The 16,390-nt window shown below is 43.9% G+C and overlaps 1 protein-coding gene across 2 annotated transcripts in view; it reads right to left on the minus strand.

The window, feature by feature from the left end:
• The window catches only part of TOM1L1 (target of myb1 like 1 membrane trafficking protein), a 61,139-nt gene that overhangs the window by 26,278 nt on the left and 18,471 nt on the right, over nucleotides 1-16,390 (minus strand). The window lies entirely within an intron of this gene.

Below are 16,390 nucleotides of genomic sequence, written 5' to 3' on the forward strand. Positions count from 1 at the left end.
AGGGTTTCCAGAAACATGATCTGGTTCACCTTCTAAAAAGTTACATAGAGATGCTCGGTAGCATCAGTCACTAGGGAAATGCAAATCAAAAGTATAAGAAGTTACCACTTCACACCTAAAGTGGCTCAAAAAAAACCTGAGTACAATAAGTGTTGGCCAGGAAGTGGAGAAACAGAGACCCTCTGCATTGCTGGTGGGAATGGTCAACAGTGCACCACTGTGGAAAAGCTTATCAGTTCCTCGCAAAGTTAAACAGAGCTTTCCATAGGACCCGGTCATGCTACTCCTGGCTATACACTCAAAAGGGCACAGGCATTCAAACAAAGACACATGGATGTCCGCAGCAGCAACAGTCACAACAGTCAAAAGACAGAAACAAGTCAACCGCCCATCAACTAACAAATACATATACTAACATATACAAAACTACTGAGAGTATATACATACAATGAAATGTGGGCTATAAAAGAGCCTATGACACGGGTGAACCTTGAAAACACTATAGTAAGTTAAAGAGTCATATTTTATAATTCCGTTTATATGAAATACTCCAAAAAGATAAGCCCGTAGAAACAGAAAGCAGGTCAGTGGTTGCCTGGGAGTGGGCAGAGACCAGAATTGGGAGAGACTGCGTGATGGGTAGAGGGCTTCCTTTGGGGATGGCGGAAATGTTTGGGACCTAAATAGAGGAAACTGGGGGAATGGATAGTTAGGGAGTTTGGGAGGGACAGGTACATACTGCTGTATTTAAAATGGATAACCACCAAAGACCTCCTCTATTAGCACCTGGAACTCCGCTTAACTCGGCAGCCTGGACGGGAGGGGAGTGTGGGGGAGAATGGATACATATATATGTATGCCTGAGTTCCTCTGCTATCACAACATTGTTAACTGGCCATACTCCAGTACAAAATAAAAAGTTAAAGAAAATAAACAGAGGAAATGGTTGTGAACGTGAATGCCACTAAATTGGACATTTTTTATTTTTTGGCTATGCCATATGGCTTATAGGATCTTAGTTCCCTGACAGGGATCAAATCTGAGCCCTCAACAGTGAAAGCAGGGAGTCCTAATCACTGGATCTCGAGGGAATTCCCTAAATTGTATATTTAAATTGCCAACTTTAAAATGATTAATTTTATGTTATGTAAATTTTACTTCAAGAAAAAAAAAAGCTATACAGTTCTTGGTTTCCTGCATAGCACTGTACTCTGTCCTGAAAATATCCCTGACAACAAAATACCTAAAAATATTGGATAAAATATAAAAATATTTTAATGTGCATGCCTAAACTTTGAAGAAAGCATGAGAAGTCCTCAAAAGCTAACTCCAAACAGGATCCAAAGATATGGAGGCAATAAAGGCACAAGGGTCTGAAAGGCATCTCTGATCACCCTAAGAGGCAGGAGAGCAAGCCTGGGGCCTGAACAAGGGGCTGGGATGGATCAAAGACCCCCACACGCAGCTGGAACATCTGGATGGCTACAACCTATAGATGAAATAAATATATACATTGATCTGTGGCTCCCCCGATTCCTGACAGAACTCCTAAATCCCTTGGAACTTTCCAGGTGACAGGAGCATCTTTTGTTCTGACAAACTCTTGATGGGCTCCTGGATGGTGGCTGGTCACCAGAAAAACCAAACATGATTAGAAGGTTGGAACTTTTAGCCCTAACCTCTATGCTCAGGGTGTGGAAGGGGCACTGAGATGAGAGCTAATTGATCATGCCTACTTAATGAAACCTCTGTAGAAACCCGTCAACTTCGGGATTCAGAGGGCTTCCAGGCTGGTGAACATACACACGTGCTGGGATGGGGGTGCACTCCAACTACACAGGGATACAAGCTTCATGTTGAGGTATGTCCTAGACCTCATTCTCTGTTATCTCTGCACCTGGTTTTCCATCTGCATCATTTGTAATACCTGTTATAATAAACCAGTAAATATATGTACATGTTTCCTTAAGTTCTGTGAGTCATTCACGCAAATTATCAAACCTGAGGAGGGTGCTGTGGGAACCCACAGTTTATAGCCTGATGGTCAGAAGTGCGGGAGACTCAGACTTGCAAAGGGCATCTGAAGTGTGGTGGTCCTGTGGGGCCAAGCTCTTAACCTGTGGGACCTGATGCTAACGCTGGGTATTTAGGGGGTCCCAGGTGGCGCTAGTGGGAAAGAATCCACCTGCCAATGCAGGAGAGGTAAGAGACGCGGATTCAGTCCCTGGGTCAGGAAGATCCCCTGGAGAAGGAAATGGCAAGCACTCCAGTACCCTTGCCTGGAGAGTCCCCATGGACAGAGGAGCCTGGAGGGCTACAGTCCACAGGCTCCCAAAGGGTAGGACACGACTTAGCATGCATGCTGGGTACTTAGTGTCAGAACTGAATTTAATTTTTTTTTAATATTTATTTTTATTTATTTGGTTGATCTGGGCCTCAGCTGCACTGTGGCATGTGGTGGGATATTTTTTTCAGTTACAGCATGCAAACTCTGAGCTGCAGCATGGGGATCGAGTCCCTTAAACAGGGACTGATCCCTTGCATCGGGAGCACAAAGTCTTAGCCAATGGACCACCACAAAAGTCCCAACAACTGACTTTGATTTTAAGACATCCAGCTGGCACTGGAGAATAGGTCAGTGTGGGCAAAAAACCCACACTTTTGCTATCAGAAGTGTTAAGTTAAAAAGTTAGAAAAAACAGCTCACTTGAAGGAACATAGCAAAGAGAAGGAGACGCCTCGGCTTTGGAGGGCGAATTCTAGCAGCCTGACTGCATTATCATCTCTCAGGCTCTCTGAGAATCCATGAGTCACTTGAAGTCCTTTTTCTCCAGCCTGATTAGTGACACTGGAAGTTCTCCACTCATGGAGGGAGGTGTTGGTTACTAGAGTTCTTCTGAGGAAAGTCACACTGGAAGGGTGTCTTCCTCCTGGGGTTGTGTGAACCTCAGGTGGCTGGTCCCACCTTCAGCACCGGACCGTGACTATTCTCACTTTCCTGGTCCTCTGGTGGTCTATCTAGGTTCTCCTGTAATCCTTGCAATTTATTTTTATTTTCATACTGTCAACTTTAAAAAAGAAGCACAGTGTGAGAGCTGAGTGAAGTTTTATTTGGGGCAATGAGCTCAGACAGCTCTGAGAAACTGTTTCAAAGATGCAGGGGGAAGGGACAGTGTGTATGTGATTTTGGTAAAGAGGCAAGTGAGAAGAAAGTGTGAGTCGCTCGGTTGTGTCTGACTCTCTGTGACCCCATGGACTGTAGCCCACCAGGCTCCTCTGTCCATGGGATTCTCCCGGCGAGAATACTGGAGTGGGGTGCCAGTCCCTTCTCAGGGGATCTTCCCGGCTCAGCGACTGAACCCTGGAATCCTGCATCGCAGGCACACTCTTCACCGAATGAGCCACCAAGGAAGCAGCTGGTAAAGGGGAAGGACATGCAATCAAGCACATACTTCTTGTGAAGTTTCTGCTGGTCTCGTGAAGCTTCTGCTAGTCGCGAGAAAGAGTCACCATGAAGGACTTTGGTGCTTTTCTAGGTGTGAGGAGATAAAAGCACTGGGCTCACAGAATTAGCTCCTGAGAATATCTAACTATCTAAAGACCCGGCCTGCTGGTTTCCCGGGGCACAGAGTGCCTCATTTCAGCTTTCCACCCTGAACTCCTTCAGCGGGTGTTGAAGGTCAGCAGCTATAGCGGCACATGGTTTAATCCTTGCAGGGGTGGAGGGCAGGTGCCCGTGGCACGTGCCAATTTGTAGTTGACAGTATTTTGTCTGTTGTCTCAAAGAGGTTTGGGAAAGAGGTGAATTATTTTAGCAAGCTAAAAGAAAAAAAAAAAAAAAAGATTGATTAGCTAGTTTGGGAGGGAAAAAAAAATAGTGTCCATTTCCCAACTCTCAGAGTGGACTTCAGACCCTTTTCGTATTTCTGGACAGAAGCACTCTGTTTGCCCTGCGTTGCTCTAGGGCCCTCGATGCCTCTCATCTGTCCCCCACCCCAACTCTGGGGAGCCCCCTCCCGCAGGCTCCTGCTGAAGCCTCCCAGGGGCTTAGCAGGGGAAACCAGGCAGGGAGCCGGTAACACCTGGGGGCCCTGGCTTCCCTAATCTGTACTGTTTACACAGTTGTGAGAAAACGTCTGAAAAAGTACAAATTAAAAAAATTGCTTTCTTTCTCCACAGTTTATCTTTGCCAGTTTCATTTTTAGATTCTTGAACCAAGACAGGTTCCTCTATTTCCGTAAATTGCATCACACCATAGTGAGGTAGGATATTATGATACAAGAAATATAGATTTGGTCTTCATCCCCAGTTCCTAACACAGAGCTTCTAAAACCCTTGGGATTTCCTGAGTAGTAAGTAAGAGAGAAACAGCTTTTGTTATACTTAGTAAGTCCCTTTCAACCAAGCAGGAGTTTATGCTAACGAGGTGATTCTTGGCAGACAGGGGCGGCTGCCTGAGAAACCGACCAGGGATCAGAGAGCTGAAACTTGCAAACCACCCCCACAACCTCCAGGACCGGCAGGGGCCAGGGCCGCCTTAATCAGCAGCGGTCAGTGATTATATAAATCTCGCCTCTGTAATGCAATCTCTATAAAACCCTGAACTACTGGGTTCAGAGAACCTCTGGGTGGTGAACGCATCCAGGTGCTCGGAGGATAGCGAACCCCAAGTCCACAGGGACAGAGCTCCTCTGTCCAGAACCCTTCCAGATCCTTCCCTGCATGTACTCTTATTCAATGAAAAAAATGCTGCCCGCCCCACTATAAACAAAGGATGCTGCAGCTGACGACTTAAAAGGTGGTCACAACCTAGAAGCTGAGAGTTATGTTTTCTCTGGTGGGAATTTTGGGGACTTCAGGTCTGGGAGACAGCATCCCAAGTTCCAGGAGGCTGGGTGAGGGTGGGGGAGGAGTTAGGTTATACAGAAGCTTGCAGCAGGAGCAAGTAGTCTGAATATCAAAAGATGATTGTGAATAAACCAGGTATCTCAAGTTAAGGAATTTAGCCCTGCTTTTCTACATATGGGAAGAAGCCAGAGTCTGGGCTTACTGAGTTGGTTCCTTTCATTTGCATCTCACTATCTGGGGCCAGCATACTGTGATTTTATTATTCACATCCTTAATTCCTTGCTCACCACAGGGAGTGAGAGCAGCCGGCATCAGCAGGGCTGTTGGATGGCAGGCAGTTCTTCCGGGGCTCAGAAATTCACATCTGGAGGGCCTGAATCCCGGATGGCTGTGACCTCCCTGTTCATTGATATGATATGTCCAATTCACAGAGCCGACGAGCCATCACATTACAGCCTCTCCAACAGTAAGCCCCGAGGGAGCCCGGCTAGAAGCAGGAAGCCTGCATCTAGCAGCGGGCCTCTGCAGCCGCCCCCACCCCGAGCAGGGGACGCTGGCCCCAGATAACCAGGAATGATTTCAGAACGGGACTCTCACATCCTCCCACACATAGAAAAGCACTACCTTTCTCAACCTGAGAAGCTTGGTTTTCTCTTTTAGTTAATCAATTACTTTCTTTCTGGCGATGCTGGGTCTCCGCTCTGCGCGTGGCCCTTCTCTGGCTGTTGTGTGCGGGCGTTCGCTGCACTCGGTCCTTACTGAGGCGCGCGGCTCTATCATGCAGGCTCGGCCAGCAGCTGCGGCTCGCCGGCTCCATGCGGGCTCAGCGGTCGTGGGGCACAGATCAGCTGCTCCGCAGCACGCGGACTCTTTCCGGACCAGGATCGAACCCGATTTCCCCTGCATGTGCAGGTGAATTCTTAACCCCTGGACCACCAGGGAAGCCCTGGTCGTCCTTAACAGTACCCTTCTGATGTGCTGGCTACCTGGTCTTTGTTACAAAAACTCCTACATATGTCTCCTCCCGGCTTCTTCAGAGTCGTACCTTAGAGCACGTGGCAAGCTGTGTCTTGGGCCTAAGCCCTCAGTTTTGTCCATCAAATAAAACACAGTTCTAAACTTTTAGGTTGAACATTTTTCAGTTCAGACATCATCTGGCTGTTCACCTGTATCCTCTGTAATGAACTGATAACAGTAAATAAAGTGTCTCCCTGGATGCTGTGAACCATTCCAGCAAATTACTAAACCTGACGAGGGGGTTGCAGGGGCCCCCAATCTGATCTGTAGCCAAAATGGGGCAGAAGGGTGAGTAATCTGAGGACCCACGACTTGTGATCGGCGTCTGAAGTGGGGACAGTTTCATGGGACTAAGCTCTTCACCTGTGGAGTCTGTGCAGCTTCTGGGTAGCTAGTGCCAGAATTATTTAATGTGAGGGAAAAAAATTCAGATCTAGTATCCAAAGTGTTGTGAGTAGAGAAAAAATTTCCTTTTATGATGTTATTTAGATTACTAGAAAAAGTTCAAATACTTCTTGAAAGAATTTAAGAGCAGCACTCCCCACACCGGATCTCTACATGCTACTACCAAAAAGCATGGGAGAGAAATAAAGCTGCACAGTCAATAGGCTCCATAAACAAACTGACCAAGGGCCAGAACCATGCAACTTGAATTGGCCATGAGTGCCTTCTAACGCTGGTTTACGGCCAAGTCTCTTTACGATTCAAGGCAACACACAGCCCTAAGCTCTGGCATCAAAACAGCAACCAACAAATCAGCATTATCCTAGCAAAATTCAACCAAACATCTGGACCCAAAGACTTGGACACAAAGAGGCATTTAGTACACTCCAGGATGGCAGCAAATAAAACGGGATTCACATATTTGAATGGGATGTTTCAGTGGACATCTTACGAAAGGGTTGTTAGCCACAGATGGATGAAAACATGAGAGAAAAATCCTATCACTACATTTGAGAGCTCTGAATGGCTGGGGAGATTGTATGGAACTAGGAATATTGCTGTGTCCCATCTTAAACAATATTATCTTTTACATACCCTTCTATTTTGATACTAAATTTTAAAAATTTTAGTTTAACATGCTCAATATCATAAGTCACAAAATTTCTATCTGTAAACATCCTCAACTGTGGATTTTTAAAAAGGGATTACTACAAAGAACTCTAATGATTAATTTTCTTTTTAATCTCCTCATCATTTCAGTTTAGTCGCTCACTTGTGTCTGATTCTTTGTGACCCCACGGACTGCAGCACGCCAGGCCTCCCTGTCCATCACCAACTCCCAGAGCTCACTCAAACTTATGTTCATTGAGTTGGTGATGCCATCCAACCATCTCATCCTCTGTTGTCCCCTTCTCCTCCCGCCTTCAATCTTTCCCTGCACCAGGGTCTTTTCAAATGATTCAGCTCTTCACATCAGATGGCCAAAGTACTAGAGTTTCAGCTTCAGCATCAGTCCTTTCAATGAATACTTAGGAGTGATTTCCTTTAGAAATGACTGATTTGATCTCCTTGCAGCCCAAGGGATTCTGAAGAGTCTTCTCCAACACCACAGTTCAAAAGCATCAATTCTTCAGCATTCAGCTTTTTTATAGTCCAACTCTCACATTCATACATGACTACTGGAAATATCATAGTTTTGACTAGACGGACCTTTGTCGGCAAAGTAATATCTCTGGCTTTTTAATACGCTGTCTAGGTTGGTCATAGCTTTTCTTCCAAGGAGCATGTGTCTTTTAATTTCATGGCTGCAGTCACCATCTGCAGTGACTTTGGAGCCCCCCAAAATAGAGTCTCTCACTGTTTCCATTGTTTCCCCATCTATTTACCATGAAGTGATGGGACCAGATGCCATGATCTTACTTTTCTGAATGTTGAGTTTTAAGCCAACTTTTTCATTCTTCTCTTTCATTTTGAACAAGAGGCTCTTTAGTTCCTCTTCACTTTCTGCCATTTGAGTGGTGTCTTCTGCATATCTGAGGTTATTGATATTTCTCCTGGCAATCTTGATTCCAGCTTGTGGTTCATCCAGCCCAGCATTTTGCATGATATGTTTTGCATATAAGTTAAATACGCAGGGTAACAATATACAGTCTTGATGTACTCCTTTCCCTATTTGGAACCAGTCTCTTGTTCCATGCCCAATCCTAACTGTTGCTTCTTGACCTGCATACAGCTTTCTCAGGAGGCAGGTAAGGTGGTCTGGTAGTTCCATCTCTTTAAGAATTTTCCAGTTTGTTGTGATCCACACAGTCAAAGGTTTTAGCATAGTCAATAAAGCAGATGTTTTTCTGGAATTCTTTTGCTTTTTCGATGATCCAATGGATGTTGGCAATTTGATCTATGGTTCCTCATAAATCTCCTCATACATAAGATTTATATGTACAGAACTAAGTCCAATGATAAACGACTTGCCCCAGGCTAAGAACCCCAAAAATTGTTACCAAAATGATATAACATTGTTAAGTAAAATATCTTAAAAATAATATACTTAAAGTCACTGATCCAAAATATTGATTATTTTTCAATGTATATTACACTCTATTGTTCTACAGGACATTAACAGATACTTAGTAAATGGACAGTCTTTGGTCAACAAATCGTAAATGTCAGGTTAAACAAAGACTCTTTGAACAGATGGGAAAAAAAAATACTCAACAGGGTATTCACCCTGGTGGTCCAGTGGTTAAGAATCCAGCTTGCAGCCAGGTGACTTGGTTTCAAGCCCAAGAGGTGGAACTAAGACCCCACACTCCCCAGAGCAATTCAGCCACGTGCCACAATGACTGAAACCCGCGTGCCCCGAGCCAGGGTGGCAGCAACAGAGCCCACGCGACTCAAGCACACAGCTGAAGCGCCAGGGCCCGTGGCCACGACTGCTGAGTCCTCATACTGCAATAAAGATCCTGTGGGCCGCAACTAAGGCCCAGCCCAGCCAAATAAACAAACGTGGTAATTAACTCAAAACCACTCAACAAAATATAAGCCAAATCTAGCAACACATAAAAAAGAATCATACACCACGATCAAGTCAGATTCACCCCAGCATCACAAGGCTAGTTCAACAAATGCAAAATCAATGTGATACACCACAGTGACATAAGATAAGACAAAAACCACGTGATGGTCTCAGCAGATGCAGAAAAAGCATTTATAAAATTCAACATCCATTCATGATAAAAACTCTTATCAAAGCGTGTAGAGAAGGAACATATCTCAACATTACAGAAGCCATTTATGACAAATCCACAGCCAACATGATACTAAACGGTGAAAAATGGGAAGCCTTCCCGGCAAATTCTGGAACAAGACAAGGATGCTCGCTCTCACCACTGCTTCAACACAGTACTGGAAGTCAGAGTCAAAGCAATTAGAAACACACAAAAAAGACATAAAACATATCCAAATTGGAAGGGAAGAGGTAAAACTGTCATTATATGCAGATGACATTATACTCCATATAGAAAACCTTGAAGATTCAACAGAAAAACTATTAAAACTGATAAATGAATTTAGCAAGGCAGCAGGATACATTAATACACGGAAATGTGTTGCATTTCTTTATACTAACAGATGAAATATCGGAAAGTAAAAAACAACACAACAAAAAAACATTTAAAATCTCATCAAAAAAAAAAAACCAACCAAAAAACCTAGGAATAAGCCTAACCATCATCATAAAACTGAAGATAAAGAAAACTGAAGATAATTCAAGGAAATGGAAAGATATCCCATGCTCTTAGATTAGAAGAACTAATACAGTTAAAATGGCCAAAATACTGAACGCAACCCACAGATTTAAGGCTATCCCTATCAAATCACCCATGACTTTTCACAAAATTAGAACAAATAATCCTAAAATATATGGAACCACAAAAGACACAGAACTGACAAGCATCCTGAGGAAAAAGAACAAAGCTGCAGGCATACCCTGGGCAAACTCCAAACAGTACTGCAGAGCTGCAGCAATCAAAACCGTGCGGCACGGGCACAGAAAGCAGAGTTCAGATCAATGGAACAGGACAGGGTCCAGCAGTGAACCCAGGGTCACACCTACGGCTATGCAGGTCACACGACACCTACGGCCGGGTAATCTCTGGCAAAGCAGGTAAGAACAGACAGTCTCTTCAGCCAGTGGCATTGGAAAAGTTGGACAGCCACACGTAAACCAATGCAGTTAGAATACACCCTCATTCCATAAACAAAAATAAGCTCAGAATGTCTTAAAAACATAAACCTAAGACACGATACCATAAAACTCCTAGAAGAGAACATAAGCAGAACATTCTCTGATGCAAACTGCAGCAGTGTTTTCTTAGGTCGGTCTCCCAAGGCAATAGAAATAAAAGCAAAAATAAACAAATGGTATCTAATCAAACTTATTAGCTTTTGCACAGTAAACCACAGTTAGTTCAGTTGCTCAGTTGTGTGAAGCTGTTTGTGACCCCATGGACTGCAGCACGCCAGGTTTCCCTGCCCAACACCAACTCCTGGAGCTAGCTCAAACTCATATTCATCGAGTCAGTGATGCCATCCAGCCATCTCATCCTCTGTCATCCCCTACCACAAACAAAACAAAAAGAAAATATAAAGACTGGGACAAAATATTTGCAAATGATGTGATCCACAAGGGCTTAATTTCAAAAACATATACTGATTCATGTCAATGTATGACAAAACCCACTGAAATGTTGTGAAGTAATTAGCCTCCAACTAATAAAAAAAAAAAATTAAAAAAAAAAGAAGAATTGCTTATTGACCAGGATTATGTCCATTTCCAAAACCAGCTTTATGAAAATGAATGCAAATCTATTTAATGTTGTGTTGTCAGTTCTGGACAAAACCAGAGATAAAAGGACATTTAACCAAGCCCTTTGTTTTTTGTTTTGCTTTTTCCAAAATATAGATGAAAAAGAAAAAAAAAAACAAACATATAATATAATGAGTTCATACAACTCAATAACAACAACAAAAAATTAACAACTCAATCAACACACACACACATCTGGCCAAGAGGCACACGAAAAGATGTTTAACAGCACTAGTTATTAGAGAAATGCAAAGCAAAACGACAGCGAGGCATCATCTCACACTGGTCAGAATGGCCATCACCAAAAGTCTACAAATAGTAAATGCTGAAGAGGGTGTGAAGGGAACGTAAACGGATGGGAATGTAATCTGGCACAGCCACTACGGAAAACAGTGTGGAGGTTCCTTAAGAAACTAAAAATAGTGTAACCATATGACCCAGCAATCCCTCTTCTGGGCACATATACAGAAAAGATGAGAGCTCAGATTCAAAAAGAAATGCACACACCAATATTCACAGCTGCACTATTTATAATACCCAAGACGTGGAAGCAACCTAAGTGTCCCTCAGCAGGTGAATGGATAAAGAAGATGCTCCCAAGCTGTGGTTTTAAACCCTCTACGCACCGGAGGGACACCACACGCTCAAACCCACTGATGGTGGGTGGGGGTGGCTGCGGCCCCGTGAGCGGTCTATGACTCTCCTGTGCTCTCTGAAGGTAGGCTTGCATAGATCTAGCTGGAGAAATGACCTGTTCTTTCTTCTTTACCCACTGGCCATGGCATGGTGACCCCTGGATTAGAATAAACAATCCAGGACACTCAAGATCGCCCACAATGAGTACCCCCACAGAACACAGAAGGAAATGAACGCTGCTCTGTGACTACAGAGCATGGAAGCCACAAGATGGAATTAGGGGCAGCTAACAAACAACTAAGGCAGGACGGCCCCTCCCCACACGTCCCTTCCCACAGGAGGCCAGACAGAGAAGCAGGAATATCCATGTCCAAGTGGGAGCAATGCTTGGGACACAGACAATGGACACCGTCTGCGGTTGCTAGTAGCGTCCAGAAAAAATAGGAAGTATGTATTGAACAGCAGAGAGATCAAACCAGTCAATCTTAAGGGAAATCAATCTTGAATACTCATTGGAAGGAATGATGCTGAAGTTGAAACTCCAGTATTTTGGTCATCTGATGAAAACAGCTGACTCACTAGCAAAGTGCCTGAAGCCGGGAAAGATTAAGGGCAGAAGGAGAAAAGGGCGTCAGAGGATGAGATGGCTGGGTGGCATCACCAATGCAATGGACATGAACATGGGCAAACTTCAGGAGATGGTGAGGGACAGAGAGGCCTTATGTGCTGCAGTTCATGGGGTCGCAAAGACACGACTGGGCGACTGAACTGCAATATATAACTCAGAAAACTACTGACCAATACATCCCACCCAGAATCACCCCATGCTAATGATGCCACTGTTGTTTAGGCATGAAGTCATGTACAACCCTTTGTGACCCCATGAACTGTAGCCCACCAGGATCCTCTCTGTCCATGGGATTTCCCAGCCAAGAACACTGGAGTGGGTTGCCATTTCTTTCTACAGGGGATCTTCCCGACGCAGGGATCAAACCCGCCTTGGTAGATGGATTCTTTACCACCTCAGAATCCTCAGAATCCCACTCAGATGGATTCTGAGCCACCAAGGAAGCCCCATGTCAATGCTACAGTCTGAAAACTGCAGCAAATGCAGCAATACTCAGAAATAGTACTAAGCACAAGATGCAGCAATGCTGTCTTCCCTTCAGCACGAGCAAGCTGGGTCACAGAGGATGCAGACCAGCTGTCAGAGGTCTCACACACCAAACGAGCTCACGGGACTTCCCTGGTGGTCCGGTGGTTAAGGACCTGCCTGCTAATGCACGGGACACAGGCCTGATCACTGGTCCTGGAGGACCCCACATGCTTCGGGGTAACTAAGCCCATACGCCACAGCCCCCGAGCACACACACCTGTGCTCCACAGCAAGAGCAGCCGCCGCAGTGAGCAGCCCTGAGCGGCAGGGAGGGCCCGGGACAGCCAAAAATGAACCAGTTACTGGTCAACAACGAGCTCGCTATCACCAATCTGTCCAGATATCTGAGGGATGAAATGTGAGAGGTGATGAACAAAAGAACTTGCACCCAAGGAAACAGAATCCGCAGAGCAAATGGAAGAGTGCCTTTACAAACAATTATCCTTAAAAGATAAAAGGGGAAAGCTCATCCATGAAAGAACTACTATAAGCAAATAAATTTTTAAAATAAAAAATTGTTGAAATAACAAATGGTGCTGGGAAAACTGGACAGCCACATGTCAAAAATGAAATTAGACCATTCCTTAACTCCATATGCAAAAATGAGCTCAAAATGAATTAAACACCTAAATGTTGGACCACACCCTTTAGAACTCTTAAGAGGAAAACATGGGCTGAATACTCTCTGACATATATCATGGCAACATCTTTTTAAATCCACCTCCCAGAATAATGGAAATAAAAGCAAAAATAAACAAATGGGACCTGTTCAAGCTCAAAAGTTTTTACATAGCAAAGGAAACAATAAACAAAACAAAAAGACAACCTACAGATTGGGAGAAAATATTTGCAAATGATGTGACTGATGAGGGATTAGTTTCCAAAACAAACAGCTTATGATGCTTCTAGCATCAAAACAAATAACCCACTCAAAAAAATGGGCAGAAGATCTGAATAGACATTTCTCTAAAGAGTACATACAGATGGCCAATAGACACATGAAAAGATATTCAAAATCGCTGGTTATTAGAGAAATGCAAATCAAAACTACAATGAAATACGACCTCACACCAGTAAGAATGGCTATCATCAAAAAATCGACAAACAACAAATGCTGGAGAGGGTGTGGAGAGAAAGGGAACCCTCCTGCCCCAGAAAAAAAGCTATGACCAATCTAGACAGCATATTAAAAAGCAGAGACATTACTTTGCCAACAAAGGTCTGTATAGTCAAAGCTATGGTTTTTCCAGTAGTCATGTATGGATGTGAGAGTTGAACCATAAAGAAGGCTGAATGCCGAAGAATTGATGCTTTTGAACTGTGGTGTTGGAGAAGACTCTTGAGAGTCCCTTGGACTGCAAGGAGATCCAACCAGTCCATCCTAAATGAGATCAGTCCTGAATATTCATTGGAAAGATTGATGCAGAAGCTGAAGCTCCAATCCTTTGGCCACCTCATGCGAAGCACCAGCTCACTAGAAAAAAGTCTTGATGGTGGAAAAGACTGAAGGTAGGAGAAGGGGAGGGGATGACAGAGAGCGAGATGGTTGGATGGCATCACCACCTCGAAGGATCTGAGCTTGAGTGTGCTCCAGGAGGTGGTGGAGGACAGGGAAGCCTGGTGTGCTGCAGTCCGTGGGGTCACAAAGAGCTGGATACGACTGAGCATCTGAACAGTAACAACAACACAGCCACTACGGAGAACAGCATGGAGGTTCCTTAAAAACTAAAAGTAGAGCTAGGGTGACCCTGCAATCCCGCTCCTGGGCCTATGCGCAGAGAAAACCATGGCCCGAAGCGACAGGCCCCCAGGCTTCACTGCAGCGCGGTTTACAACAGTCAAGACAAGGAAACGACCTGCACGGCCACTGGCAGACACACGGACAAAGATGATGCGGTGTGCGCAACGGGACATTAACAGCCATTAAAGAGTGAGACACGGCCATCCGCAGCGACACGGAAGCCCGCAGCGAATGTTATACTGACTGAAGTCAGTCAGACAGAGACGGGGAAGTACCCTGTGACATCCGTTATGTGTGGCCTCTAAAACGAACCTACTTACAAAACAGAGCGGCTCACAAACAGAAAATGAGCTCACGGTGGCCAGGGGGAAGGCTTAGAAAGGACTCTGGGAAGGTGAGGTACACACTGCGGTATTTAAAACGGATAACCGGAAAAGACCTACTGTATAGCACGGGGAACTCTGCTCAGTGTCATGTGCCAGGCTGGATGGGGGGGCATCTGGGGGAGGACGAATATACACAGATGCATGCCTGAGTCCCTTCACTGCTCACCTGAGACTATCACGACACTGTTAATCGGCTGTACCCCACTGCAAAATGGTTTTGATGCTAAAAAAATAAACAAAAATAAAGTCTAAAAAACTGTTGAAATAAAACATTCATTAGCAGGGCTGAACAGACAAACCAATATTCAAGCTTAAGAGAAATAATACGTGAACTGGAGAATCTTTGCTAGACCTACAGCACAAAAGAAAGAATCAAAATGTAAAAGAAAGATGAGATAAGAAAAATATAACTAAAAATTTCATCATCTAAACAATGTTCCATACAAAGAGAACAGAAAGAATACTAGAAAAGAAATATCTGAAGTAAGAGCTGAGAATTCCCCAGAACTAAAACAAACATAAGTTGACAGTGCAAAAGGCCTCTCAAGTGCTAAGCAGGTTAAAGTTAAGGGAAATACACATATGCACATACATGCACACACACCCCTGTACACAGTATAGTGAAATTTCAGAGGCATTAGAGAGAAGTCACAAATACAACCAGAGGAAACAGATTATAAAACGAAGGTGCAAGAATCCACAATACCATACTTTTCAATAGCACCACTGGGTACAAGAATGATGAAGCGAGCAATACCTTAGAAGTGCTTAAGGAAAATAACTCTGTATCTAGAATTCTGTATTAACCCCTTTTATCTGTCTAAGGATAGTAACTATTTTTAGAGAAAACCGGGAGACCTTAACACAGCAGCCATAAGACATCTTTGGACATGTTAACCCTCAAGGTTTACTACTAGTAACAACTTAAGGAAATAGCAGTTAAATATAAGTGGTAATGTCAAAAAAGGGCATTTTTTACCATTTATTGTTTCCCAAGCAAGCGATAATCAAGAAAAATTTCGCTTACTAACAATCAAAGGACTTACAGGAAAGATAACAACAACATGAGACTTGGGGACTGGGAATTGGAGAAAAGCAAAACTATGACAAGTTTCTTAACTTTTTTGGGAAGAAAAAGATTTAGAAACTGATTTTTTTTTCCCTCTGCTTCTAAAATTATGTTAGAAGTGTGTGTTAAAACTTAAAATAGATAATTAGAACAAAGCTATCAGAAGGAAGAAACGGTCTGGATGCAGAGACACAGAAAAGGGCCTGGGAGGGCCCCCACCGAAGTCGGAACTGCTGGAGGCCCTTCACACGCTCACGCGGGTCCACATGCACCGTCCAGCGGCTTGGTCCCAGCCTCAGCGGTGCCTCTCTCTGAACCTCTCCAGAAACCCTCCCCTTTCTCCATGCCCCCCCACTTCGGAACCTACAGTATGGTAAATACATTTCTATTAGAGCAGCAATACTATAACCCTTCATTTTACAAAGCAATCTTGCTTACTAGTCCCAGGTCCCTTAAGGACTAGAGACAGCCTCCTCATGCTATATCCTTTACCACATTGTAGTTACTCATTATGTTTGTTGAATAAATACAGAGGCAATATTACACATTTAAAACAATTACAGACTAACAGAAACTGTATATGGCAAGGCTATCAATGATTAATGATGTTAAATTATTTATTGCAAGAGGGTAAATACCACATCTAACTTACTACTGCATTTCTGATAAAAGTCATCCGTCCATCTTCCTGTTAAGTTTAAAAAATCAAGGAAAGACGGGAGGGGGA

The sequence above is a fragment of the Muntiacus reevesi genome, chromosome 18 (genome assembly GCF_963930625.1).
Source record: "Muntiacus reevesi chromosome 18, mMunRee1.1, whole genome shotgun sequence".
Classification (NCBI taxonomy): Eukaryota; Metazoa; Chordata; class Mammalia; order Artiodactyla; family Cervidae; genus Muntiacus; species Muntiacus reevesi.